The sequence below is a fragment of the Oncorhynchus clarkii genome, chromosome 1 (genome assembly GCF_045791955.1).
Source record: "Oncorhynchus clarkii lewisi isolate Uvic-CL-2024 chromosome 1, UVic_Ocla_1.0, whole genome shotgun sequence".
Lineage (NCBI taxonomy): Eukaryota > Metazoa > Chordata > Actinopteri > Salmoniformes > Salmonidae > Oncorhynchus > Oncorhynchus clarkii.
In genome coordinates, this window is record NC_092147.1 from 28,834,042 (window position 1) to 28,861,150 (window position 27,109).

Below are 27,109 nucleotides of genomic sequence, written 5' to 3' on the forward strand. Positions count from 1 at the left end.
TATATATATATATATATAAATAAACACTATACTCCACTATTTCAAGGCTGTTATATATATATAAAATAAACACTATACTCCACTATTTAGTCCTACTTCAGGCCAGCAGCCTTGAAAGGATGGGACACCACCACTCAAAACACCCTGTAACTCTGACGTCAGGTCTAGCACACCCAAACACCTCTCTGCACCTGCCACCACAACATCAATTTATATATATATATATATATATATTTTGTGAGTGTAGTTTTAGATTGTAGTTAATTTAATTTAAAAAATTCAAGCAAAGTATAAGGGAGTTGTACTCCATTCTAGTAGGTGGCGGTAACTCAACATTTATTGGATGCCAACCGCCGTTAAATCTCATCGAAGAAGAAAAACGACCAAAGAATTTAGTCTGCCGGAAAACTACACGAAGAAGAAAAACTATGCCTTAGACTGGATTTTCCAAAGCTGAAAGGAGAGTCCCGTATTTGCAGCTCTGTAAAAAGTGAGAATTGCGGGGGATTTGACACTATGGGAAAACTGGACGAGTTACTTTTAAGGTGAGTGGCAAGCTCAAACTTTATTAGCCAATCTGATTTGAAATGAATAAACGTCTTTTGTTCATTTTTTTTTTTTTGATTGATTGATAAACAGTTGGTTCAAGCTAGCTACTGTAATGTCTAAGGTAATGTAGGCTTACTATAATGTCACGTCCACAGTCCGTGAGTGAAGCAAGTAACGTTAAGTGTGCAAGTTCATAATATATTCGGCCTGTTAGCGAACTTAAACAGCTAGCTGTTACTAGCTACGTACCAGTCGCCACGTAACTTGCTGGTTATTTTGTTAATCTGTTTTCGTTTTGATAGTATGTATAGTAGTTTGCAAGCGATTATCATAGTTTTTATGAAACTTCATGTCTGACCTGTTGCTAACGTTAGCTAGTCACATGTATAACTAGTAGGTACAGAAGCTAGGTGACACATCTCACATCTAGTTATGTATCTTTCAGTGGGGCAAAAAAGTATTTAGTCAGCCACCAATTGTGCAAGTTCTCCCACTTAAAAAGATGAGAGGCCTGTAATTTTCATCATAGGTACACTTCAACTATGACAGACAATGAGAAAAAAAATCCAGAAAATCACATTGTAGGATTTTTAATGAATTTATTTGCAAATTATAGTGGAAAATAAGTATTTGGTCAATAACAAAAGTTTATCTCAATACTTTGTTATATACCATTTGTTGGCAATGACAGAGGTCAAACGTTTTCTGTAAGTCTTCACAAAGTTTTCACACTGTTGCTGGTATTTATGCCCATTCCTCCATGCAGATCTCCTCTAGAGCAGTGATGTTTTGGGGCTGTTGCTGGGCAACACAGACTTTCATCTCCCTCCAAAGATTTTCTATTGGGTTGAGATCTGGAGACTGGCTAGGCCACTCCAGGACCTTGAAATGCTTCTTACAAAGCCACTCCTTCGTTGCCCGGGCGGTATATTTGGGATCATTGTCATGCTGAAAGACCCAGCCACGTTTCATCTTCAATGCCCTTGCTGATGGAAGGAGGTTTTCACTCAAAATCTCACGGTACATGGCCCCATTCATTCTTTCCTTTACACGGATCAGTCGTCCTGGTCCCTTTACAGAAAAAGAGCCCCAAAGCATGATGTTTCCACCCCCATGCTTCACAGTAGATATGGTGTTCTTTGGATGCAACTCAGCATTCTTTGTCCTCCAAACACGACGAGTTGAGTTTTTACCAAAAAGTTATATTTTGGTTTCATCTGACCATATGACATTCTCCCAATCTTCTTCTGGATCATCCAAATGCTCTCTAGCAAACTTCAGACGGGCCTGGACATGTACTGGCTTAAGCAGGGGGAGTCCCTGGCGGCGTAGTGTGTTACTGATGGTAGGCTTTGTTACTTTGGTCCCAGCTCTCTGCAGGTCATTCACTAGGTCCCCCTGTGTGGTTCTGGGATTTTTGCTCACCGTTCTTGTGATCATTTTGACCCCACGGGGTGAGATCTTGCGTGGATCCCCAAATCGAGGGAGATTATCAGTGGTCTTGTATGTCTTCCATTTCCTAATAATTGCTCCCACAGTTGATTTCTTCAAACCAATCTGCTTACCTATTGCAGATTCAGTCTTCCCAGTCTGGTGCAGGTCTAAACATTTTTGTTTCTGGTGTCCTTTGACAGCTATTTCGTCTTGGCCATAGTGGAGGTTGGAGTGTGACTGTTTGAGGTTGTGGTCAGGTGTCTTTTATACTGATAACAAGTTCAAACAGGTGCCATTAATACAGGTAACGAGTGGAGGACAGAGGTGTCTCTTAAATAAGAAGTTACAGGTCTGTGAGAGACAGAAATCTTGCTTGTTTGTAGGTGACCAAATACTTATTTTCCACCATAATTTGCAAATAAATTCATAAAAAATCCTACAATGTGATTTTATGGATTTTTTTAACCTCAATTTGTCTGTCATAGTTGAAGTGTACCTATGATGAAAAGCAACAGACAGTCCTCTCTCATCTTTTTAAGTGGGAGGTACTTGCACAATTGGTGGCTGACTAAATACTTCTTTGCCCGACTGTACCTGGAGTTGAGATTTCTCAGCTAATTCATAACACATCTAGGCTAGTTTCAGGACTGTCTGTTGCATGCATGCAACTTTGCATGGTCTGACTAGGTAAATTGAATGTGATAACTAGCCAGCTCTCAAAAACCCTTAACTTTACATAGTATAGTTTTAGCGGTTACATTCGCCCACGGTTGACTCGGTGTGAACTACAATTTCAAAGTTGTGTTTAAAAGGTTTAGAAACGTCTAATCATTGTTTTCGAAACATATGCTGATGTGCCGCTTATCTGTCATGTCAGCAATATTTTTTTTCAAATAAAGATACTTACTGTAGTAGTTTTGCACAAATCCACAAGCTCTGTGTGCATCCAGTTGACGAACTACACTTCCTCTCCAGTTATTAGTGATGGGTCGTTCGCGAACGAGTCGGCTCTAGGTGAACTTTAGGAGCCGGCTCGCATATCAGAAGAGCCAAATCTATTTATAAACATATATAAAACAATTAAGATATGAATAGAATTAACTAATTCAAATAACTAAAAAAATTGCCCAATTCTCAAGCGCACACATTCGTTCTGGCTGTCTTCTCACACTTCTCACCTGTTCCTGTCAATCAGACACAGTGTCAAACAATGACAATGGTAGGGCCGAGCCAACTCACTCATGTCACACACTTAGCAGCCGAGTAGAGAGAGGAAGGACAGCTGTGAAAACAACAGCTGGAAAATTAGTCTGAAGCACAGTAGCATTTGGATGCATTTTAATAATGTAGATGTTAGAGCACAGCGTAGAATTTGCCAAAACAAAATCTCATATAAAGCCGGTTCTATGCACAACCTACACCGGCATATGCGAACTGTGCACCCAACTGTGAAGCTAGCTGTAGCGGAGCTTTGAGAAACTAGCGGGCCTGCTAGTGATAGTGGTGGACCCAGCGTATCCACTCAGTCAAGTAGGCCTACTCCGCGACCCACAACAATGCAGTCTTCTATGGACCACTTTATGCCAAAGTCTGTCTGTAGCAAATTGTTTCGATTGTGGAGGATAGAGGTTTTAGAAATTGTAGCAATACTCTAAATCCAACGTATGCAATTACCAGCAGGAAAACCCTTTCAAAGTCACTTATTCCACGACTGTACAAGAGCACACAGGATTCAGTGCGGGAAAGAGTCCAAAAAGCTACTGCAGTTAGCCTTACCACTGACTGCTGGACATCAAGGGTAACCACTTGTTACATGTCACTTCATTGAAGATTTTTCAATGTCTAACTGTCTTCTGGACTGCTTTGAGTTCAGCGACAGACACCTCAGATAACTTGGCAGAGGAACTGTTGAGTGGCCAGAAAATGACAAGTAGATGGAAAAGTAGTCTGTTGTGTTAACGACAATGCAGCTAACATAACCAAAGCCATGAACATTTTAAAATGGACCCATCATCCATGTCTTGCCCACACAATCAACCTGATTGTAAGAGATGATCTGAAGTTGATGAAGCCCACTGGACAAAGTGAAAGCAGCTGTGGAATGCTTCCACAGGAGCACAGTAGGTGCTGAAAAACTAAAGTCTACACAACGCCAGATGGGGATGCCTGAGCTGAGGCCTAAACAAGACTGCACTACAAGGTGGAATTCAACAGAAGATACGTCAAAGGACACTAAAGCAGTTAGCGTCTATGAATGGGTTATGCAATAACTAGCTAGCAATGTTTCCACACTTAACTTTACAGTGTAGCTTATACAAAACACCACCATATATTTTTAAACTAACCTGCTCTTGGAGATACTTTCTTGATTCGGGGAAAAGTGTTATCTAATATGTCGGTGTCCAGTTGCAGGTGGTTCTACAAAAACCAGAGAACACATGGATTTAATATCTTTGAGTTGAGTGGGTAACATGGGCGTGGCCTCATTTTAATAGCTGGGTGCTCTGCCATATGACATTAACTTCAAATTAAATCCCAAGTTCAAGAAACATTGGGAAATGGCAGCACTCCAAAAATGTTTTTTAAAGGGACAAAAAGACATGACATTAGGTGACAACTTTTTGTACTAAATAAAAAATGAAAACAAAAAGGTTTTTGGAGTGGTCGCAATGTGACGTGCTGTCATCTTCACGTTGCTGCGTCTCATGGAAACGACTAGTTCCTGAAAAGATGTTGGGAAATGCTAGATGTGCGGCAGCTAAGATGGCGAGGAACCTCCTCACGTGGTACAAAACATGGATTTAATATCTTTCTGAGTTTTCTGTTTTTTGTAGAACCACATGCAACTGGGCACTGACATTTTAAAGGATAACATTTTTCCTGAATCAAGAACAAAAAAGGTACTTGTGATTGTCTGTGCACTAGCTATAGAAACAGTCTCAGAGGTATTTATGTATTCAGTTTACATAGCAAGCTACTTATTATAAAACCCTTATCACACTTGATAATTTTGTGTCTTCTTTCCACCTAAAGTAGCTAGTTGTGATGCGGAGAGGAGACCTTGTTCCCCGGGCCTTCCAGGCCCCAGTGGATGTCCATGCTAGTGTAGATGGCCAGGTGTACATGTTCAGGAACGGCCAGCCAAATGACTCTGCAGGCTCTTCAGAGGATGAAGAGTTCAATGTGATGGCGCTTAGGCCCCGGGGGCGGCAAGAGCCGGACCAGGACAGACTGGGCAGCCTCCTGCTGCTAGAGCGGGATGTATTGGTTGGGGACAACCTCAACAAACTTGCTCTGCAATATGGCTGCAAGGTAAGTCCTTGAGCCCATTTATTTGCTGTCAGCAAACTGTACATAGTGTACTGTACAGTACACTTAACGTCAGACACTGTACATATAGGTAACTGACAAAATAAAGGGAACACCAGCATAAAGTGTCTTAATAGGGAATTGGGCCACCACGAGTTGCCAGAACAGCTTCAATGTGCCTTGGAAAATATTCTACAAGTGTCTAGAACTCTATTGGAGGGATGCAACACCATTCTTCCACAGAAAATTCTATAATCTGGTGTTTTGTTGATGGTGGTGGAAAATGCGGTGTCAGGTGCTGCTCCTGAATCTCCCATAAGTTTTCAATTGGGTTGAGATTTTATGACTGAGACGCACACAATAGTGATGTGCATCTTTCCCTTTAAAGACAATTCAATATGCATCTATGTAGATACATTGGCTACAATAAAGGAACAAAACGTTTTAGCTTGAAACAATTCGATGCAATTTGGTTAGATTAGAGAACAAATCGATTCGATGCATTAACATTTGCGTATATACATATTTTCCATTGTAAATTCAAGTCTTCTGCTGATGGAGTTCATGAGCTAGGCCTCTGAGCTGGATCAGTGTGTGTGAATGTAAATGATGTACAGTATATCACAAAAGTGAGTACACCCCTCACATTTTTGTAAATATTTGAGTATATCTTTTCATGTGACAACACTGAAGAAATGACACCTTGCTACAATGTAAAGTAGTGAGTGTGCAGCTTGTATAACAGTGTAAAGTTGCTGTCCCTTCAAAATAACTCAACACACAGCCATTAATGTCTAAACCGCTGGCAACAAAATTAGGCCCAATTAGCCATTTTCCCTCCCCGGTGTCATGTGACTCGTTAGTGTTACAAGGTCTCGGGTGTGAATGGGGAGCAGGTGTGTTAAATTTGGTGTCATCGCTCTCACACTCCCTCATACTGACTGGTCACTGGAAGTTCAACATGGCACCTCATGGCAAAGAACTCTGAGGATCTTAAAAAAAGAATTGTTGCTCTACATAAAGATGGCCTGGGCTATAAGAAGATTGCCAAGACCCTGAAACTGAGCTGCAGCCAAGACCCTGAAACTGGCCAAGACCATACAGCGGTTTAACTGGACAGGTTCCACTCAGAACAGGCCTCGCCATGGTCGACCAAAGAAGTTGAGTGCACGTGCTCAGCGTCATATCCTGATGTTATCTTTGGGAAATAGACGTATGAGTGCTGCCAGCATTGCTGCAGAGGTTGAAGGGGTGGGGGGTAAGCCTGTCAGTGCTCAGACCATACGCCATACACTGCATCAATTTGGTCTGCATGGCTGTCGTCCCAGAAAGGAAGCCTCTTCTAAAGATGATGCACAAGAAAGCCCACAAACAGTTTGCTGAAGACAAGCAGATTAAGGACATGGATTACTGGAACCATGTCCTGTGGTCTGATGAGACCAAGAGTAACTTATTTGGTTCAGATGGTGTCAAGCGTGTGTGGCGGCAACCAGGTGAGGAGTACAAAGACAAGTTTGTCTTGCCTACAGTCAAGCATGGTGGTGGGAGTGTCATGGTCTGAGGCTGCATGAGTGCTGCCGGCACTGGGGAGCTATAGTTCATTGAGGGAACCATGAATGCCAACATGTACTGTGACATACTGAAGCAGAGCATGATCCCCTTCCTTTGGAGACTGGGCCGCATGGCAGTATTCCAACATGATAACGATCCCAAAAACGCCTCCAAGACGACCACTGTCTTGCTAAAGAAGCTGAGGCCAAGCATGTCTCCAGACCTAAACCCTATTGAGCATCTGTGGGGCATCCTCAAACGGAAGGTGGAGGAGTGCAAGGTCTCTAACATCCACCAGCTCCGTGATGTCGTCAGTGGCAACCTGTGAAGCTCTGGTGAACTCCATGCCCAAGAGGGTTAAGGCTGTGCTGGAAAATGATGGTGGCCACACAAAATATTGACACTTTGGGCCCAATTTGGACATTTTCACTTAGTGGTGTACTCACTTTTGTTGCCAGCAGTTTAGACATTAATGGCTGTGTGTTCAGTTATTTTGAGGGGGCAGCAAATTTACACTGTTATACAAGCTGCACACTCACTACTTTACATTGTAGCAAAGTGTCATTTCTTCAGTGTTGTCACCTGAAAAGATATACTCAAATATTTACATAATGTGAGGGGTGCACTCACTTTTGTGATATACTGTATGTGTATGTACTATGTAGGCAGATTAAGTGTTAGCGCTAGTAATGTATCAATATTTTTACAAATGAGCTATGACATAGCCAATGAATAGCCTATAGTGCTATATCAAATCAAATGTTATTTGTCACATACACATGGTTAGCAGATGTTAATGCGAATGTAGCGCAATGCTTATGCTAATGACCATGCAGTAATATCTAACATCTAATCTAACAATTTCACAACAACTACCTTATACACACAAGTGTAAAGGAATGAATAAGAATATGTACATAAAAATATATGAATGAGCAATGGCCGAACAGCATAGGCAAGATGCAGTAGATGGTATAGAGTACAGTATATACAGTGGGGAGAACAAGTATTTGATACACTGCTGATTTTGCAGGTTTTCCTACTTACAAAGCATGTAGAGGTCTATAATTGTTATCATAGGCACACTTCAACTGTGAAAGACGGAATCTAATACAAAAATCCAGAAAATCACATTGTATGATTTTTAAGTAATTAAAAATCAATCATACTCATACCTTTGACTAATGGATGTTCTTATAGGCACTTTAGTATTGCCAGTGTAACAGTATAGCTTCTGTACCTCTCCTCGCTCCTCCCTGGGCTCGAACCAGGAACACGACAAAAGCCACCCTCGAAGCAGCGTTACCCATGCAGAGCAAGGGGAACAACTACTCCCAAGTCTCGGAGCGAGTGACGTTTGAAACGGTATTAGCGCGCAACCCGCTAACTAGCAAGCCATTTCACACCACATCGTTACACCAGCCTAATCTCGGGAGTTGATAGGCTTGAAGTCATAAACAGCAGAGCTGCTGGCAAAACGCACAAAAGTGCTGTTTGAATGAATGCTTATGAGCATGCTGGTGCCTACCATCGCTCAGTCTGACTGCTCTATCAAATCCTAGACTTAATTATAACATAATAACACACAGAAATGCGAGCCTTAGGTCATTAATATGGTCGAATCTAGAAACTATCATTTCAAAAACAAAACATTTGTTATTTCAGTGAAATATGGAACCGTTCGGTATTTTATCTAATGGGTGGCATCCATCAGTCTAAATATTCCTGTTACATTGCACAACCTTCAATGTTATGTCATAATTACGTACAATTCTGGCAAATTAGTTCGCAATGAGCCAGGTGGCCCAAACTGTTGCATATACCCTGACTCTGCGTGCAATGAACGCAAGAGAAGTGACACACTTTCACCTGGTTAATATTGCCTGCTAGCCTGGATTTCTTTTTTTTCTTTTTCTTTTTTTTCTCCCCATTTTCGTGGTATCCAATTGTTGTAGTAGCTACTATCTTGATTTTAAGAAAGGCATTGGTGTTTATGGTTAGGTACACGTTGGAGCAACGACAGTCCTTTTTCGCGAATGCGCACTGCATCGATTATATACAACACAGGACACGCTAGATAAACTTGTAATATCATCAACCATGTGTAGTTATAACTAGCTAGCAACTTACCTTGGCTTCTTACTGCATTTGCGTAATAGGCGGGCTCCTCGTGAGGCAGGTGGTTAGAGCGTTGGACTAGTTAACCGTAAGGTTGCAAGATTGAATCCCTGAGCTGACAAGGTAAAAATCTGTCGTTCTGCCCCTGAACAAGGCAGTTAACCCACCTAAGCCGTCATTGAAAATAAGAATTTGTTCTTAACCGACTTGCCTAGTTAAATAAAGATTAAATAAAGGTGTAAAAAAATATATAATAATAATCGTCAATCGGCGTCCAAAATTACAGATTTCCGATTGTTATGAAAACTTGTAATCGGACATTCTGATTAAATCGGTCGACCTCTACTCACTACCCTCTGGAGAGCCTTACGGTTGTGGGCGGAGCAGTTGCCGTACCAGGTGGTGATACAGCCCGACAGGATGCTTTCGATTGTGCATCTGTAAAAGTTTGAGTGTTTTTGGTTGACAAGCCGAATTTCTTCAGCCTCCTGAGGTTGAAGAGGCGCTGCTGTGCCTTCTTCGCCACGCTGTCTGTGTGGGTGGACCATTTTCAGTTTGTCTGTGATGTGTACGCCAGAGGAACTTGAAAACTTTCCACCTTCTCCACTACTGTCCCGTCGATGTGGATAGGGGGGTGCTCCCTCTGCTGTTCCAGAAGTCCACGATCATCTCCTTTGTTTTATAGACATTGAGTGTGAGGTTATTTTCCTGACACCACACTCCGAGGGCCCTCACCTCCTCCCTGTAGGCCGTCTCGTCGTTGTTGGTAATCAAGCCTACCACTAATGTCGTCTGCAAACTTGATGATTGAGTTGGAGGCGTGCATGGCCACGCAGTCGTGGGAGTACAGGAGGGCCGCCCCCTCACCTCCTGGGGGCGGCCCGTCAGGAAGTCCAGGACCCAGTATCACAGGGTGGGGTCGAGACCCAGGGCCTTAATGACGAGTTTGGAGGGTACTATGGTGTTAAATGCTGAGCTGTAGTCGATGAACAGCATATTATAGCACACCTTTAGATTTCAAACCATCTCAGAATAGTTTTTACGGTTCTGAAGTTTTTAGTGATTTCCTCTCATTTCGGCCATGCACTGCACCTCACAAAAGGGATTGCTGTACTCGTTATACAGGGTAGTGCTGATAATTTCATATCTAAAAATAGGCATATACACTGATTGTTTAAAGCAAAACTATTTCTGATGGTGAACTGGAACAATCAAAATAAATCTATTGTAAGCCATGTTCAGCAGGTATCGCCAGAAGAGTTGTCTCCAGTAGCTTACTTTTATTTCAGTAAAACACAATTTTCAACAGCGTATAGATAACAATAAATTACATAGACATTTGCATCCCTAGTGACAACCTATCAATTGTTGCAGACTAACCAACCCCCATTAACTTGTTAACAAAGTCAAAATAATATTTACGTTCGACCAAGACACTGTTCCTGTTTCATGACTGAGATTTGTTAAATTCTTAAACCAATTTTAATTCCACTAAATTATGCAAATTAACCTATAGACTGATACGCATGACCGGCTAACCGTTAATATCCTTAGTTGGCACTCGGCTAATAATGCTTAACATCACGTAAGCCTACATTGAGTTGGTAAGCGCTCGAAACTGGGCACAGTGCTCAGTTTGAATAGGCTACTGATATTGCCTGGGGCATGCAAAATGACTTGTAGCTCAATGTCAACACCATTATATGCAGTTTGACACTGAAGGAGAGGATGCATCAGTTGACAAAAGATGAGAGGTAGGCCTGTTTTTGGAAGGTAAAAATAATGTAATATGAGCCCCCCCAAAAAAAAATGTGAACCGGTGATTCAATGCATGCTACATTTGGTTTGGTTCGGGGTCCGTGGACTGATGGACTTCTATCTTTAACATTTGAATTGGGGACCACACACACACACCCTTTAAGCTCCCACTACCACTCAAAGTCATTGAAATCTCTTCTAGCCCTGGAAGCCAAAATAATGGGCAACTGGGCATTTTATACATGACCCTAAGCATGATGGAATGTTAATTGCTTAATTCAGGAACCACATTTTGAAAGAAGTTGCTTCCACAGATGTTTCCCTCATGTACTCGTGTTTTCTTTATTTTGAGTTACCTGTATGTGTCTGCATAGGCTACTGATAATGTGTGCTCACATTATGCCAATATTGACTCTCTTCTTCCTCTCAACAGGTGGCCGACATAAAGAGGGTGAACAACCTGATTCAGGAACAGGATATGTTTGCATTGAAATCAATCAAAATCCCTGTGAAGAAACACAGCTTATTGACTAACACAGAACACAGAACCTAAAATCCACAGGACAGACCTACAGCCAGCTCATCTGGTAGGCCACATTTACAGGAATACACTGACTTCCTCAAGGAAGTGGATCATGACATCGAGAGACTGATTCAAACCACAGATGCACAGAATGAGGACTTTTTAGAGGCCGCAGAGCGGCCACAAATTTTGGGCTACAGAGGCCAGCGCTTGACCAGCTATGGAGCAGACTGGGGCATCCAGTGGTGGAACGCTGTGGTGGCCATGCTCCTGATAGGCATTATCCTGCCTGTCTTTTATGTTGTTTATATCAAAACACAAGACACTGGAGTGCCTGCTGCTGTAGCGACCTCAAACAGCTCAGGGACAGGCCTCGGCACAGAAAGCCCTAGGAACACTTTTAGCAGCCAGGAAAATGTCCCTCAGTCTGAACGAACCAAACACATAGTTCAGGGAAAGAATGTCTATGGACTTCATGCTTAACGTCAATTTAAGAACCAAACCAGTGTTCTGCTTAAAAGTCATCAAATAAGTGTTGTTGTGTAACATTTCTTTACAAAAGATTGAAGTTGTAGTATGGATTTCTGTAAGTGTTTTACCACAGACATTGGACTTCATGGTTTCAGATGTGTGCCTTATTAGATGTCTGACTTATCCAGTCAACGCTTCTTCTTTGCTAATTATTTTGAAAACATTTTAACATGTTTGCTGTGTGACAACCTTACAACTGCAATTGAATATGGATATTCAGTTTCGGACTTGCTTAAACATTCTGAACCGATTGTAAAATATCTGTGTGTTTGTTAGTCTTCATGTCCAAATGTAGTGCCATTTTATAGAGATGTTTGTTTTCTATGCGAGGCATTGGAAAACCTCCTGTGTGTGTGTGTGTGTGTGAGAGCGAGAGACACAGAATCTGTCTGAAATTCAATGCTTGACTGAGGGACCATACAGACACTTGTATGTGTGGGGTACAGCGATGAGGTAGTCATTTAAAAAAAGTGTTAAACACTATTGCACACATCGAGTTTATGCAACTTATTGTGACTCGTTAAGCAAATTTCTACTCCTGAACATACACTGAACAAAAATAAACGCAACATGTAAAGTGTTGGTCCCATGTTTCATGAGCTGAAATAAAAGATCCCAGAAATTTTCCATATGCACAAAAAGCTTTTCTCTGAAAGTTTCTACACAAATTTGTTTACATCTGTTAGTGAGCATTTCACCTATGCCAAGATAATCCATCCACGTGACCGGTGTGGCAACTCAAGAAGCTGATTAAACAGCATGATCATTACACAAGTGCACCTTGTGCTGGGGACAAAAGGCCACTAAAATGTAAGTTTTGTCACACAACACAATGCCACAGAAGTTAAGGGAATGTGCAATTGGTATGCTGACTGCAGGAATGTCCACCATTATTTAATGTTAATTTCTCTACCAAAGCCACCTCCAACGTTGGTTTAGAGAATTTGCCAGTACGTCCAACCGGCTTCTCATCCGGAGACCAAATGTATGGTGTCATGTGGGCGAGCGGTTTGCTGATGTCAATGTAATAAGCAGAGTGTCCCATGGTGGGGTTATGGTATGGGCAGGCATAAGCTACGGACAACAAACACAATTGCATTTTTTGATGGCAATTTGAATGCAGCGATACCGTGACGAGATCCTGAGGCCCATTGTCGTGCCATTCATTAGCCGTCATCACCTCATCTTTCAGCACAATGCACGGCCCCATGCCGCAAGGATCTGTACATAATTCCTGGAAGTTGAAAGGCCAGTTCTTTCATGGCCTGCATACTCACCCATCGAGCATGTTTAGGATACTCTGGATCTAATATCCAGCAACTTCCCACAGCCATTGAAGAGGAGTGGGATAACATTCCACAAGCCACAATCAACAGCCTGATCAACTCAATCAAGGAGATGTTGTGCTGCATAAGGCAAATGGTGGTCACATCAGATTTATGTTTCACGCCCCTACCTTATTTTAAGGAATCTGTGACTTATATGAACTGTAACTGTAATATCTTTGAAATTGTTGCATGTTGCGTTTATATTTTTCTGTATATTTCGGCTTGCCATAAAGTGGTTGAATACTTATTGACTTGACATTTCAGCTTTTCATTTTTTATTAATTCATACATTTTGAAAAACATTTTCCACTTTACATTAGGGGTTATTGTGTGTAGGCCAGTGAAAAAATCTCAATTTAATCCATTTTAAATTCAAGCTGTAACACAACAAATGTGGAAAAAGTTGAGAGGTGCGAATGCTTTCTAAAGGCACTGTATAAGCACCCACTAGAAAGCAAAGCTGCCATTTATATTTAGTAGTCACAATCCATTTCAATCAGGTGCTTTCACTCTTTGTGCCAATCAGTTAATGTTACTCCTGGAAAAATGTAGCCTGATATTGCTATTGTCTTTGTTCCATTTAAATCCAAAACAGTGTGAATATGTGAATGCATTAATTACACAAGTTATTAACTTGAGTTAATATTAAACCGTTTTTATAATTTAATACATTTTAAATGGGGGGGAAAAAACTTAATTTGGTGTTATTTATTGAAGCATTTATTTGTGGATTTAAATATAGTACATACCTTCAATAGTTTTCCTGGATGAAAAATGCATTTACTCTATGCCCTATACTGTTTTAAATTAAGACAAAAGCACAGTAGGACTTCAGAGTATTGTATTTGATTCAAGTTGGGCCTTCTTCAAACCCTTTAAAAAAAAATGGAAATCTTGACGTTTTAAAGCAAGTTTGTTGCAATTTGAAGGATTAATCCCTTCTTATATTGCAAAAAATGTTTGTAAGCCTACAAAAAAAAATGTCCAGTGATACATACTGTATAGGTTGATATTTGTACATGTATAGTTATTTTAATTCCACTCTGCTTTAGTGAACTCTCCAACCTGTAGATCAGTGTTTCCAACTACAGTCCTCGAGTACCCCCAACAGCACACATTTTTGTTGTAGCCCCAGACAAACTTACGTTGAATCAGGTGTGCTTGTCTGGGGCTACAACAAAAATTGAGTTACAGACTTATTCTAAAATTGATTTAATGTATTGTTACCCTCTTCAATATACACAATGCCCCATAATGACAAAGCGAAAAGTTTTTTTTTTTTTACACTTTTGTAAATGTATTACGTTTTTACATATTCAGACCCTTTGCTATGAGACTCAATTGAGCTAAGGCGCATCCTGTTTCCATTGATCATCCTTGACTGGACTTGGGAAACACTGCTGTAGATCATGCAGGAGAGATGGGGATTGCAGTTGAGCTCTATTTATGACACCCCAACCCCTGAATAAAGCAGACCCCATCTGTACTGTTTGGGTTGAGTGTAAATAGATTCATGGACAACTCCAAGCGCTGCAGCTTTAAGAAGTTTGCACACTTGAGCAGTTGGCCACGTCAACAGCCCTAATACTTTTTCCAAGAAGCTTTCAGCGCTCATCTCTCTGGCACGTTGGCCACCGACTCCCTCACTCTGACATTCCTGTCACTGTCTAGTTCGCAGAGCTGCCACCAGGAGACAGTGTTGCCCTTAAATGAAAAAGGCGATGTCTCTTGTGAATTTTTCACTCAAGGTATGTTTCGCTTTAATTTGCCACAGAAGCAAAAACTCAGTTTCCAGTCTTTCTCTGAAATGTGACTCCATATGACAGATTTCAGTGAGTTCAAAGGTGCTGTAAACTGACAATTAAACCCAAGGCTTTGTATTGTGGGTTCCATTTGAATCCCCGCTGATCATTTAGGGAAACAACAACAAATCCAAAGACTTAAATAACAGAAGGTACAAACTCTTAACTCTTTCCCTCTCTGTGTTAGGTAAGGCCCGTTTTGGGTTGGGAAAACCAGAGTTTTGATTTTCCTCAACTCCCCAGGGGCTTTGGCAGACACATTGTAATTTGTAGTGCAATTTCCAGCAGCGTTGGTTTTGCAGGTGCCTGAGAATGAATGCAGGGCATGTTGGGGAATGAGACAAGCAATTTGCTGTCTGCGGGCTGTGAATATGAGCATTGTTGCACAGTGACAGGTAGGTGGCTATGGTATACACTGTTTGGGGCAGGTCCAATGGATGGAATTACTTTTGTGCCTTTAAGCAAAACATTTGAATTTGAGTATTGAAAAATATATTTAAAAGGAAATCACTAACCCAAAGTCAATACCAAAGTATTGAGAGTAAAATAAGAAAACACTTCGAAATGCAATAAATTAATTGTAAATGAATGAGAAAGGTGTATTGACCTGGCTAGATCATAAATGAAGACAGGATTGACCAGACAGACGATTAAGCTTATGAATTCCTGGTTTATTAACCCAACATAGGCTACTGTTCGGCCATAGCCCACACCATATAAATCAAGGTTCACAGTATAAAACAGTGACCAGCTCTTGTTAAGACAAAACGTAAGAGAACAATGGCTAAGCATGGTCTTAAACGTGCAGTGCTCCACCCCCATGCCAAACCCTCCCTGCACCAACCAGAAGGATGCCCGGCACCGGAACATTCCAGGCATTCCCGTGGTTGGCAGATAGCAGGTTGACTGGCATGTCAGACCCTGCAAACACTGGGTACTGGTAAGTACGACAACAAACGAACAGCATAACTCATAACACACAGCGGTCCGTGCGGGTCTCTACACAGCCCCCCCCACCACAAATTCCCTCATCCCTGAGAGAACAAAGTCTATGAAGTGCCACAGATGTCTCCTTTACCTGTGTGGCTGCGATGGGAGCAGAGGGTCCAGATGTGGAACAGGGGGCTCAGTCCGTGACAGGGGGGCTGCCCCTCTGGGGCCCAGGGGATGAAGGCAGGGACATGGGGGACAAGAAAGAGGGAATGGGATACAGTCCATGGCTCCGGGGAACCACTCAGACACAGGGAGGAAGACTGTGTGGTCCTTCTGGAGCCTTGTCTGCAGCACCTGGGTGTGGATGCTTGGGGAATGTTGTGGGGGTTTGAGGAGAAGACGCCCCTCTGTATGGGGCTAACTTGTCCCTGTGCAGTGCCTCCTTTCTCCCCTGCAGCCCCCTAACCCTGGGAGAAAGCTGCACCCAGTACACTCCCCTACCCTCCCCTCACCTTTCCAACTGACCTGTTGGAAAGGTGGCATCCTATGACGGTGCCATGTTTAGAGTCACTGAGCTCTTCGGCATGGGCCCTTCTACTGCCAATTATCAATGTACAACCTACAATAAGTGCACTAGTCATTCAATTACTGTTTTTATTGTTCACAATAACTATGTTCTAGTTTGGTGCATGTTGTCACAACCAACCATTAATTAACTTAGATTTACCCAAGTATGGACTTATTATAGCGCAATTGGGTGTTATAGCACAGGTAAGGATGACAATTTACAATCTACTGCCCTTCAGGACCAAGAATGATGAACACTGAACTAGTGCACACTTTGGGGGGGGGGGAAGACTGTGTGGTCCTTCACCTTCACCTTCACCCCCCCCCCCCCCCCCCCCCCCCCCCCCGGGTGAAGAAGCCAGACAGATAAATCAGCCTCTGGTACTGTTCCCTGAGGGATATAATAATTCATTACCATAGTGTTGACAATTGACAATATTTACTACTGTTTGCAAACAGAAACTTGACTTGCAACAAACAAAATGTCACAAGAACTCAGTGGAGGATGGGACTACAATAAGAATATAATACAATTTTAACTCTACCGTGAACACTACCATACCATAGAGTAGCACTTAAATTGGAATATTGCTGTAGGCTTCAGCTACATGGCTAGCTGTGGAGGTTGTTGAGAGCACACAAGGTTAACATCTCACTTCTCCACCCTTCTCCTGAAATGTGCTCTTGCACACTCATCATGGATTTAAAAGCATAGGAGAGGTGTGTAAGCATTGGCAGGAGGGAGTTTCCAGCATTGCTAAAGCCATGCAAGAAAGTGTGCAAGTGCACTTAAGGAGAAGGGTGGCGAATCGGGATGCAACTCATGCAGTAACATGAACTCTAGGTCAAACTCATTTTGGTACTGCCTATGAGGAGAATCAGTACCAAGTAATTACTTCTAATCACAGAGTTAGATTGTGTCTACTAATATATATATATATATATATATACACACACGCAACCTCTAATCTATCTATGTTGAACATTTGTCATTTAGCAGACGCTCTTATTCAAAGAGACTTACATGAGCAATTAGGGTTAAGTGCCTTGCTCTAGGGCACATCGACAGATCTTTCACCTAGTCTGATCGTGGATTCAAACCAGCAACCTACTAGGCTACCTGTCGCGCTCATGTAGTAGAAGTAGGCCTACCTAATATAGGATACCTACTTGTATAGATGAACTCCAGCTGCTCCATGAAGATGAGCTCCTACGTGCTCACTACTCAGTGAAGATGCCCTTGACTGTTGTCCATCACCACTCTCTTCCAGCCACATCTGGTACTCCTAAACAGAGACAGGCAGGCAGCCAAGACAGACAGGCACAGCCAGTGTGAGAGCCTGGCCACAAAAAAAGAAACAAATAGAGAATTTGTCTATAGGACATGCACACTGAATAGTGTACTTTCATAAAATGCTTTCAGATAGTAGTGCTCTAGCTCCCAAGAACCCAATGCCATACAGCACTGGAGTCATGAGAAGGGCTAGTAGGGCTAGTGCCCTTGTTCTTCAACTGGAAGTCAGTAGATTGTGCGGACGAGCAGGGTGACATGGGAGCACTTGGGAATGTTGAACACCAGGTGGGCTGCAGCATTCTGGATAAGTTGCAGGGGTTTGATGACACAAGTGAGGAGCCCAGCCAACAGCGAGTTGCACTAGTCCAGACGGGAGACAAGTGGCCAGATTAGTACATGCGCAGCTTCCTGTGATGTTTTCAGAGAACAGGGTGTGGTCTTGGGTCATGCCAAGGTTCTTTGCACTCTGGGCGGGGGACACTGTGTAGTTGTCAACCATTATGGAGATGTCTTGGAGCGGGAAGGCCTTCCCTGGAAGGAAGAGCAGTTCCGTTTTGCTGAGCTTGAGGTGGTTGGTCGACATCCAAGCTGAGATATCTGCCAGTCACCCGGAGATGCATTTTGCCACCTGTGTCTCACAAGGGCGGAAAGACAAAGGTAGTTGAGTGTTATCCGCATTGCAATGATAGGAGACCATGTGAGGATATGACGGAGCCCAGTGACAAGGTGTATAGAGAGGAGAGGGCCTAGATCCAAACCCTGGGGGACACCAGTAGTGAAAGTACATGGTGCAGACACAAATCCGCTCCACATCATCTGGTAGGAGCAGCCTGCCAGGTAGGATGCAGTCCAAGAGTGTGCAGAGCCTGAGACGCCCAGCCCTGAGAGGAGGATCTGATGGTTCACAGTGTCAGAGGAGAAAGAGTCAACTTTGGCAGTCTGGAGATCCTCTGTGACACATGGAAGAGCAGTCTCGGTTGATTGACCTGTCTTATAGCCTGACTGGTTTGGATAAAAAAGATCATTTTGAGAGAGATATCAAGAGATTTGGTCAGAGACAGCACAAGTGTTTTGGAAAGAAAATCATACTGGTCTGTAGTTTTTTTGTTGGTTTCTTGAGGGGAGCGAATCAGGCCATTTTGAAGTTGGAGGGGATGCAGCCAGTGGTCAGGGATGAGTTGAGGGAAGTGAGAAAGTCTCCAGAGATGGTCTGGAGCAAGTGGTGGGATCGAGTGGCCAGCCAGACCTCACTAGTTGCAGGATTTCATCTGGAGAGAGAGGGGAGAAAGAGGTCAAGGCGTAGGGTAGTTCTGTGTGAGTGGGACCAGTGGACTCAATAGGCTGAGTGAATCACGAGCGGATGTCGTTAAACCTTCTTTTCAAAGTGGTTAACAAAGTTGTCCATAGAAAGGGAGGAGGGGCAGGGGTTGGAGGATTGAGGAGGAAGGTGGAAGAGTTTCCTAGGGTTTGAGGCAGAAGCCTGACATTTAGAACGATAGAAAGTGGCTTCAGCAGCAGATAGAGGGGAAGAGAGAAGGAGAGAAAGGACGATTTGCGATCACAATAAGTCTCTCAGCCACAGAGCAGGAGGGGAGGGCCAAGCCGAAACGGAGTAATGCGAGTCATAGGATGCGGGAGGAGAGTAGTGTCGAAGAGGCAGAATCAGGAGACAGGAGCGAGAATGATTTAGAAGGGAGAGATGGTAGGATAGAAGAGTAGAGAGAGCAAAGGCTGCAATGAAGCATGATTATATGGTTAGGGGCTCAGTGGCTAGTGTTGGTGGAGGGGGAGACCGAAAAGGAAAAAGTAGTAGTCAGATCTGAGGGGGTTGCAGTGAGATTAGTAGGTGAACAGCCTAGAGTAAAGATGAGGTCTAGTGTATTGCCTGCCTTGTGAGTGGGAGAAGACAGGGAAAGGTCAAGAGGCAAGGAACTAGTTGGAAAGAAATTAATCGAAGGCAGACGTTGGGTACGAAGAGCGGTCAGCCATCGGCAGGAAATGAGGTTATCAAGGTGTCAAGCTCATTGAGGAACTAAGGGCACCTGGTAGGCGATATATACGAAAACAATGTTAAGCTTGAGTGGACTAGTGACAGCAGAGAATTCACATGAGCTAGACAGGTGATTGAGGAGAACAGAAAAAATCTCCACTTAAGAGAAATTAGTAGCCCTGTGCTACCACCGCGAGAACCAGATGCTCACAGTCTATGAGAAAACAGTCAGTTGAAGAGAGCAGCTGGAGTAGCATTGTTCTTTTGGGTGATCCATGTCTATGTATGGCCCAAAAAGTAAAAGGGACTGAAGGGCAGCATAGGCGGAGATTAACTTCTTGACTGTAGCGCAGCAGTTTCAAGCACTGCCAGAGACCAGGAATTCCACATGGGTTGTGCATGCAGGGTACACTAAATTAGAAAAGTTGCAACTAGGGAGTTGGGAGCGTCTATAACGCCTACAGAGAGAGGAGCAAACAGGTTTAGAAAAACGCACAGTAGCTAACGCTACAAAATAGGAAAAAGGATATCCGAAAATAACTAGGTAAGACACTCAAGTGAGAGAGTGGTGTAGAGCCCTCCTCAAATAAATTGTCAGAAGAACTCTGCAGAACCTTCTTAGTTTTGTGACGAGACCGCCACTGACACGACCGCCACTGAGAAAACAGAGGAGACTGAAGTACTAACACTAATTGTTACTTGCCTTACAGAAGGGAAGAGCACGCCTCCCGGTACTAATTGCTGATTGCCTAAGAGAGGAGAAACCACTCCCCCTCCAATAAAAGCCACTGATTATGAAAACAACAAGTCACAAATTGACCTGCACCTTAATCCTGGTTGATGTATCAACAATCATCTGCAAGTTCTGAGCAGTCAGAAGTTCACACACCAAGTTGGCTACTGGGAAGACAAGCAGCGCTTAAAGTAGATGGCCCTAGCTAGCAAAAAGACAGTACTAGACAACAATTATATGTAGATAGACATTAGGAGTCCTCTAGCTATAAAAGGAAGTACACTGAGATGGAGCCTGAGAAGCTGGTTATATACTCAGAAAATAGTTTGCAACCACTCCCCATCCAATACAGCCCTGACTACCAAAAAAACTGTCACAAATTGCCCTGCCCCTTAATCCTGGATGATTTGTCAACAATCATCATGGGTCATCATGGATGTGTCAACAACCATGCTATTTAGCTAGCTAGCTGATTGTTCCAATGCATCTTCTAAAATGTGAAATTACAAGACAGAAAATACACTTACCTAAGGGTGTTTCCTGATGTCCTCCTTGCTGTAAAGGTAGCTACCGTTAGCTAGCTAGGCTAGTCAGTCCCAGTGGGCTGGAAGAGTTACATAATTGTATTTTATTTTTTTATGCACTAGGTGGCTAGTTAGCAGAAAGCACTGTAGGCTCTCAGCATTGCTATATAACATAGCTGTACTGGCCATGTTTTAACCTGCTAGCTGGGATATATATTATTGTTATGAACTGTACCTCCAAAACCAGTTGACCAATGGATGCATCATCTATGCCTCCCTCTAAACCCCACTTACATGGAGTAAAGGTGGCAAAACTTTGGAAGTGCAAAATAAAAAACGCAGCAAAAGCCAGGGTTAGCAATCGCATTATAATTTAAATTGTTTCAATGAAAACATATTCTTTGCATAAATTTACAATGAATTTGTTCTTGCCTTTAAAAAGTATTTCCTTACAATATTGTTAGTTTTGCTCTCAACACTTTTGGGTACATTTTTTGCCTTCAATGTCTTTATTTTTGTTTGCAATAATAAGACATTTGTTATTGAATTATGTTTGCTTGATAAAGGCACAAAAGTAATTCCATAGCAGTGAAGGCATAAAGGATGTCATGAGTAATTTATCCCCATGCATCAACAACCAAAGTTCAAGATATCCCCATTCAGAACCCCATAGAGGGAGCAGAGCTTGTTTATGGACTTTCCTACATTTCAATGCTAATGTCACCTCTTGATTAGCAACTTTCCTTTAAAAAATGTTGCAGGTCAAAGCTGCTCAACATAGCAGTGCATGGGTTCATGATGTACATGTTCTCTGCTCATTCTTCGCCCTGCCATGTGCATAATTTCCGAGCGATATCTGTGTCACATAGCAGAATCGTATTGATTGTTAAATCTGTTGTGCCTTGAGTCAGCACAACCTAAAGATCTATATCAAATATGACCAACGAACACATGATCTGATATAGTGTATCATTGGTTTGATTTCAGATGAGAAGAAAATTACTTCTTATTTTTTTGTTGTAACAAAAAAGAAAGAATCTGGGAGAGTTTGTCCCAGATGATGAAGCAACATGAGTGTGCATTTGGCGGTTCATGGCAGGAGACTTTTTCATTTTTAATCTCGTAGGCTTTGGTGTGGATTCAAATAGAAACTCCACAATTGGATTCTCTGCCAAAATTATAACGTATAATGTTATGCCAGACGTGAGATCACCGCAAGAAACACACATGGAGTGTCAAGGGAAAAATATGATTCTTTAATTCCCTTTTATCAACATATTTTAATTCATATCAGAGGACGGCATCTGTGAGATTGGAATTCCTCCAGTGAAAAGACTGCAACATTGATGATTAATTAGGGCAGCATAAAATCAGAGAAGACGCTTTGAAAAAAACTTGTCTGTTTGGTTCGATTCAGTTTCAAACACATGTAGAATGTTTTCTGACCATTTCTCTGCTCTTAGAGCAGGGGTTCTCAACCTAGGGGGACCTTCCTTGATTTGGGGGGTAAAAAAAATACCTGACTGATGCACATAGGAATATCATTGGTTTGTCACTATGCCATTCAGAAGCTGAGCTACAAGCTTCTAAAGTCGAGGAGTCAAAAAAAATTGACTTTGCTTGAGAAGTCATCTTAAACCATGTGTGACTCTGTATCTATCAATTGATCGAATCACTTTCTGTATAATATAATAAATTAAATTGAGGGTTCATACCAGTTGGGGATAGGGTTCATATCAGCTGGTGCGAGGAGCTATAGGAAGATGGGCTCATTGTAATGGCTGGAATGGTATAAATGGAATGGTATCAAACATATGGAAACCATGTTTGACTCTGTTTCATTGATTCCATTCCAGCCATTACCTTGAGCCTGTGCTCCTACAGCTCCTCCCACCAACCTCCACTGGTTCATATGCATAATCATAATTATACATATTTGGTAGCAGAATAACATTTGGGAAAATCGGGTCAAGACCTTTTTTCCCTTATCAATTATTATTATTAATAAATAGCTTACCTAAAACATGTCATGAGTCTTATTAAACTACGTAGAATTGCAGGAAAGTAACTTTTTCCTAGCTCCTTCAAATGAAACAAAATTAAGCTAGTGTTGGGAACCCCTGTTTTAGAGAGAGCTCTCACCTTTTCTGTGTCCATGTGTTTGTCTGAAGGATCAGTGAGAGACGCCGCTGGCTGGAGATTGTGATGTGCTGCCAGTCATGTTCCAGCGGGGCCGGGTGTTTTTCTTCCAACCCCGCTGGGAGGGAACCAATGGTGCGGCACCTGTTTTGCATTCCACCGGGGGGCCAAAAGTTCCAGAAACAAGGAATGCTTCCTGCCAAAGCTACCCAGGCATAATTGAATACTCACACACATATTTTACCATTCTGAAAATCAATATAACATGGATATGGATATATAGTAACGCTTGACACAGTGTCGTCACTGGGATTTCTAGATGCTACAGAGCATACTGACTGGAGAAGCACTCTCATATAGAAACAACATTGCACCTCATTATTTAATATTTTATGCAGGTTGACGTTTATTGTTATGAATCTTGCCATGGAGGCAGATCTGAGCGATTTCCGCTAGATGGGCCAGCTGCAAAGTAAAAATTGGCTATTGCTTTTTGGTCTTAATTTAAGGTTAGGGTTAGGCATTAAGGTTAGTACTGTGGTTAAGGTTAGGGATAGATTTAAAATCCAGCTAGTGACCGCTCAGCAGAGCTGCCTTCAGTCATCCCAATAAATGCCAAAGTGCATTCAATGATTACATTTACATTTTAGTAATTTAGCACACACTCTTATCCAGAGCTACTTACAATAAGTGCATTCATCTTAAATTAGCTGTGTGCGACAACCACATATCACAGTCCTAGCAAGTAAATTTTCCCTCAATAAACTTAGCAAAGTCAATAGGAAAATCTTTTTTTATGGCTGGGTAGTTTCATTAGGGAGACCTGTTGTCAGTTATTGGCAAAACTAACTGTCAACATTATTTCAGATTGTCTCATGCATTTTTGGCATTTACAATTACATTTAAGTCATTTAGCAAACGCTGTTATCCAGAGCAACTTACAGTAGTGGTAAGAACCCATCTATTGCGTCTCATTGATATGGACACTTTATATCGCAACATATTCTAAATATAAGGCCATCTACTAGTACATGTCCCCTTGCTGTACAGAGGAACCACATTTTTTCCTGTTTAAAGCGTGCTGAGAGCAGCATGTTTGTCAGTCAACTGGGGCAGTGGTTAAAGGGGAATTTCAACCTAGGGGAAACTGTGCTTGTTTACATCATGTCCAAAGCATTTCTAGGACAGTGAGATATGTTTCACACTTAATTGAGGAAGGCATGTCCGTGCTTCGCACGCTGAATGGTACCCCCCTATGACGGCTTATGGAGTACTGATGCGGGGGGTGAGATCTAAAAATAAATGTAGTCCTGCCTTGTGGCATTTTTCAAAGGCTCTATGTAATACTGATCGCGCTATATGTTTTTGTGCGTGTAGACATGCGTGTAGATATAGTTCCTATCTGCAGACAAATTGCTAAATATACAAGCAGACAAATTTTTTCCAATCTCTGAAAGACTACAACTTGTTTTGGGTGGTGCTTCATGCTCTGGCCCCTGTCCCTCTCCCAAGGTGGACTTTTTTTAAAGGACACGGACACAAACACAATCCTTTGGGCAAAACTGAAAGTACTGACCAGAAGCAATGCCTTCAAGCGATTCCTCTCAGCAACACAAATTTGACGATGGAGAATTTTTGATGTTCTATTACATAGATAGTGACATTTAACCATACATGTTTTCAAACAAAGAGTTTGATTTATATATGGGCAGAAGGCCAGACCGAGATGCAGACACAGGAGGCAGATGGTTAGAGTCCAAGATGTTTATTAACAATCCAAAAGGGGTAGGCAAGTGAATGGTCATGGACAGGCAAAAGGTCAAAACGAGTTCCAGAGGTACAGAATGGCAGGCAAGCTCGAGGTCAGGGCAGGCAGGAATGGAGTCCAGAAAAACAGGCAAAGGTCAAAACCGGGAGGACTAGTAAAAGAGAATAGAAAAGCAGGAGCACGGGAAAAACATGTTGGTTGACTTGAACATACAAGAAGACAAACTGGCACACAGAGAGACAGGAAACACAGGGATAAATACATCAGGGAAAATAAGCGACACCTGGAGGGGGTGGAGACAATCACAAGGACAGGTGAAACAGATCAGGGCGTGACAATTTAGCTCATTTAGAAGCTCACAGCCAATGCCAGCACCAAGAGGGCAGACAAATAATAAAGTTATTTTTCCTGCAAGCCACCTACTGTAGCTAGCTAGCTAGCTTTAGTTTATCTACTGAAACCCATATGTATTGCTGGCTAACATTCTACTGTGTTACAGTGGGGGGAAATTGAACAATGTTTCTGTTTGCTAACTTAGCTAGGTAGTTAGCCTAGCTAGCTAACATTAGTTAAGTTAGCTAAAAACTACACATAGCCATATCTATGTCAAAAAATAGAAGAGGTTTTACAATCTGAGATCTTTTGTATCTCGATTGTAAAACCTCTTTGCTTTTTAGTCATAGATATGGGTGCTAAACAGCAAGCTAAAATGTTACAACCAGCTACCTAAAGCTACATTTACCAGAAAATGTTAGCACATGACTGGAGTTGGCTAGCTAGTTAGCCTGGTGCCTGCTAACTTGTTATGCACCACACCTCGTGTTTGTAACTTGTTAGCAAACGTGTAACATCAGAAACTAAATGATTTTACGAGCTAGCTATGTAACATAATTGACGAGGGTTGACAATGGTTATGATTATGACCGTGGATACATTTAGATTTCCCAACATTATAGGCATGAAGTATTGTATATCAAGAAAGCTGGATAGTTAAGTTTACAAGCAAAAAGAGAGGAGAAACAATAATACTTATTTTTTTAAATGTATTTTGCACAAAATAACTTCTGGACATCAGAACTGGGATTACTCACCACAAACTAGAAGAAGATTGTTCCTTTCATGAGTCAGACGAGAAAGATTTACTGCTCTCCCTGGAACAGGCCCAGATTGTACCGTTCGTCATCTTCCTCTGAAGAGGAGTAAGAGAGGTCGGACCAATTTGCAGCGTCGTAAATGTCCATTTTAATAAGACAAACTGAACACTACAAAAATACAAAATAACAAAGTGAAACAAACGAAACGGTCCCGTGTGGTAACAAACACTAACACGGAAAATAATCACTCAAAAGTGAAACCACTCTACCTAAATATGGTTCTCAATCAGAGACAACGATAAACAGCTGCCTCTGATTGAGAACCATACCAGGCCAAATACAGAAATCCCAAAACAGAAAAGGAACATAGACAACCTACCCAACTCATGCCCTGACCATACTAAAACAAAGACATAATAAAATAACTAAGGTCAGAACGTGACACAGATCCCCTTCATTTGAATGAAGAAAATATGGAGGAAAAGAGCATGCAGATCGGGCTGCCATTTGAGATTCCGTAGGCAAGCGAGTAAACTCCCACTGCCATCAATTCTACTTGCTAACATGCAATCATTGGAGATGAAAAATTGATGACCTATGATTACGATTATCCTACCAACGGGACATTAAGAACTGTAATATCTTCTGTTTCACAATCGTGGCTGAACGACGACACGGATAATATAGAGCTGGAGGGATTTGCAATGTACCGGCAGAACAGAGAAGCTATGTCTGGTAAGACGAGGGATGGGGCTGTGTGTCATCGGCTTCATCAATAAGCACATCAATGACGTCGTCCCCACAGTGACCGTACCTACATATCCCAACCAGAAGCCATGGATTACATGCAACATCCGCATCAAACTAAAGGCTAGAGCTGCCGCTTTCAAGGAGCGGGACACTAATCCAGACACCGATAAGAAATCCCACTATGCCCTCAGACGATCCATCAAACAAGCAAAAAGTCAATACAGGATTAATAATGAATCCTACTACAATGGCTCTGACGCTTGTTGGATGTGGCAGGGCTTGAAAACTATTACAGACTACAAAGGGAAACCCAGACTCAAGCTACCCAGTGACGCAAGCCTACCAGACGAGCTAAATGTATTTTATGCTCGTTTCGAGGCAAGCAACGCTGAAGCATGCATGAGAGCACCAGCT

General features: G+C 42.2%; 1 pseudogene; it reads left to right on the forward strand.

Annotated features, from left to right (window-relative positions):
- Positions 1-438: 438 nt before the first annotated feature.
- Positions 439-12,033, forward strand: LOC139416009 (lysM and putative peptidoglycan-binding domain-containing protein 4-like; annotated as a pseudogene).
- Positions 12,034-27,109: the final 15,076 nt, after the last annotated feature.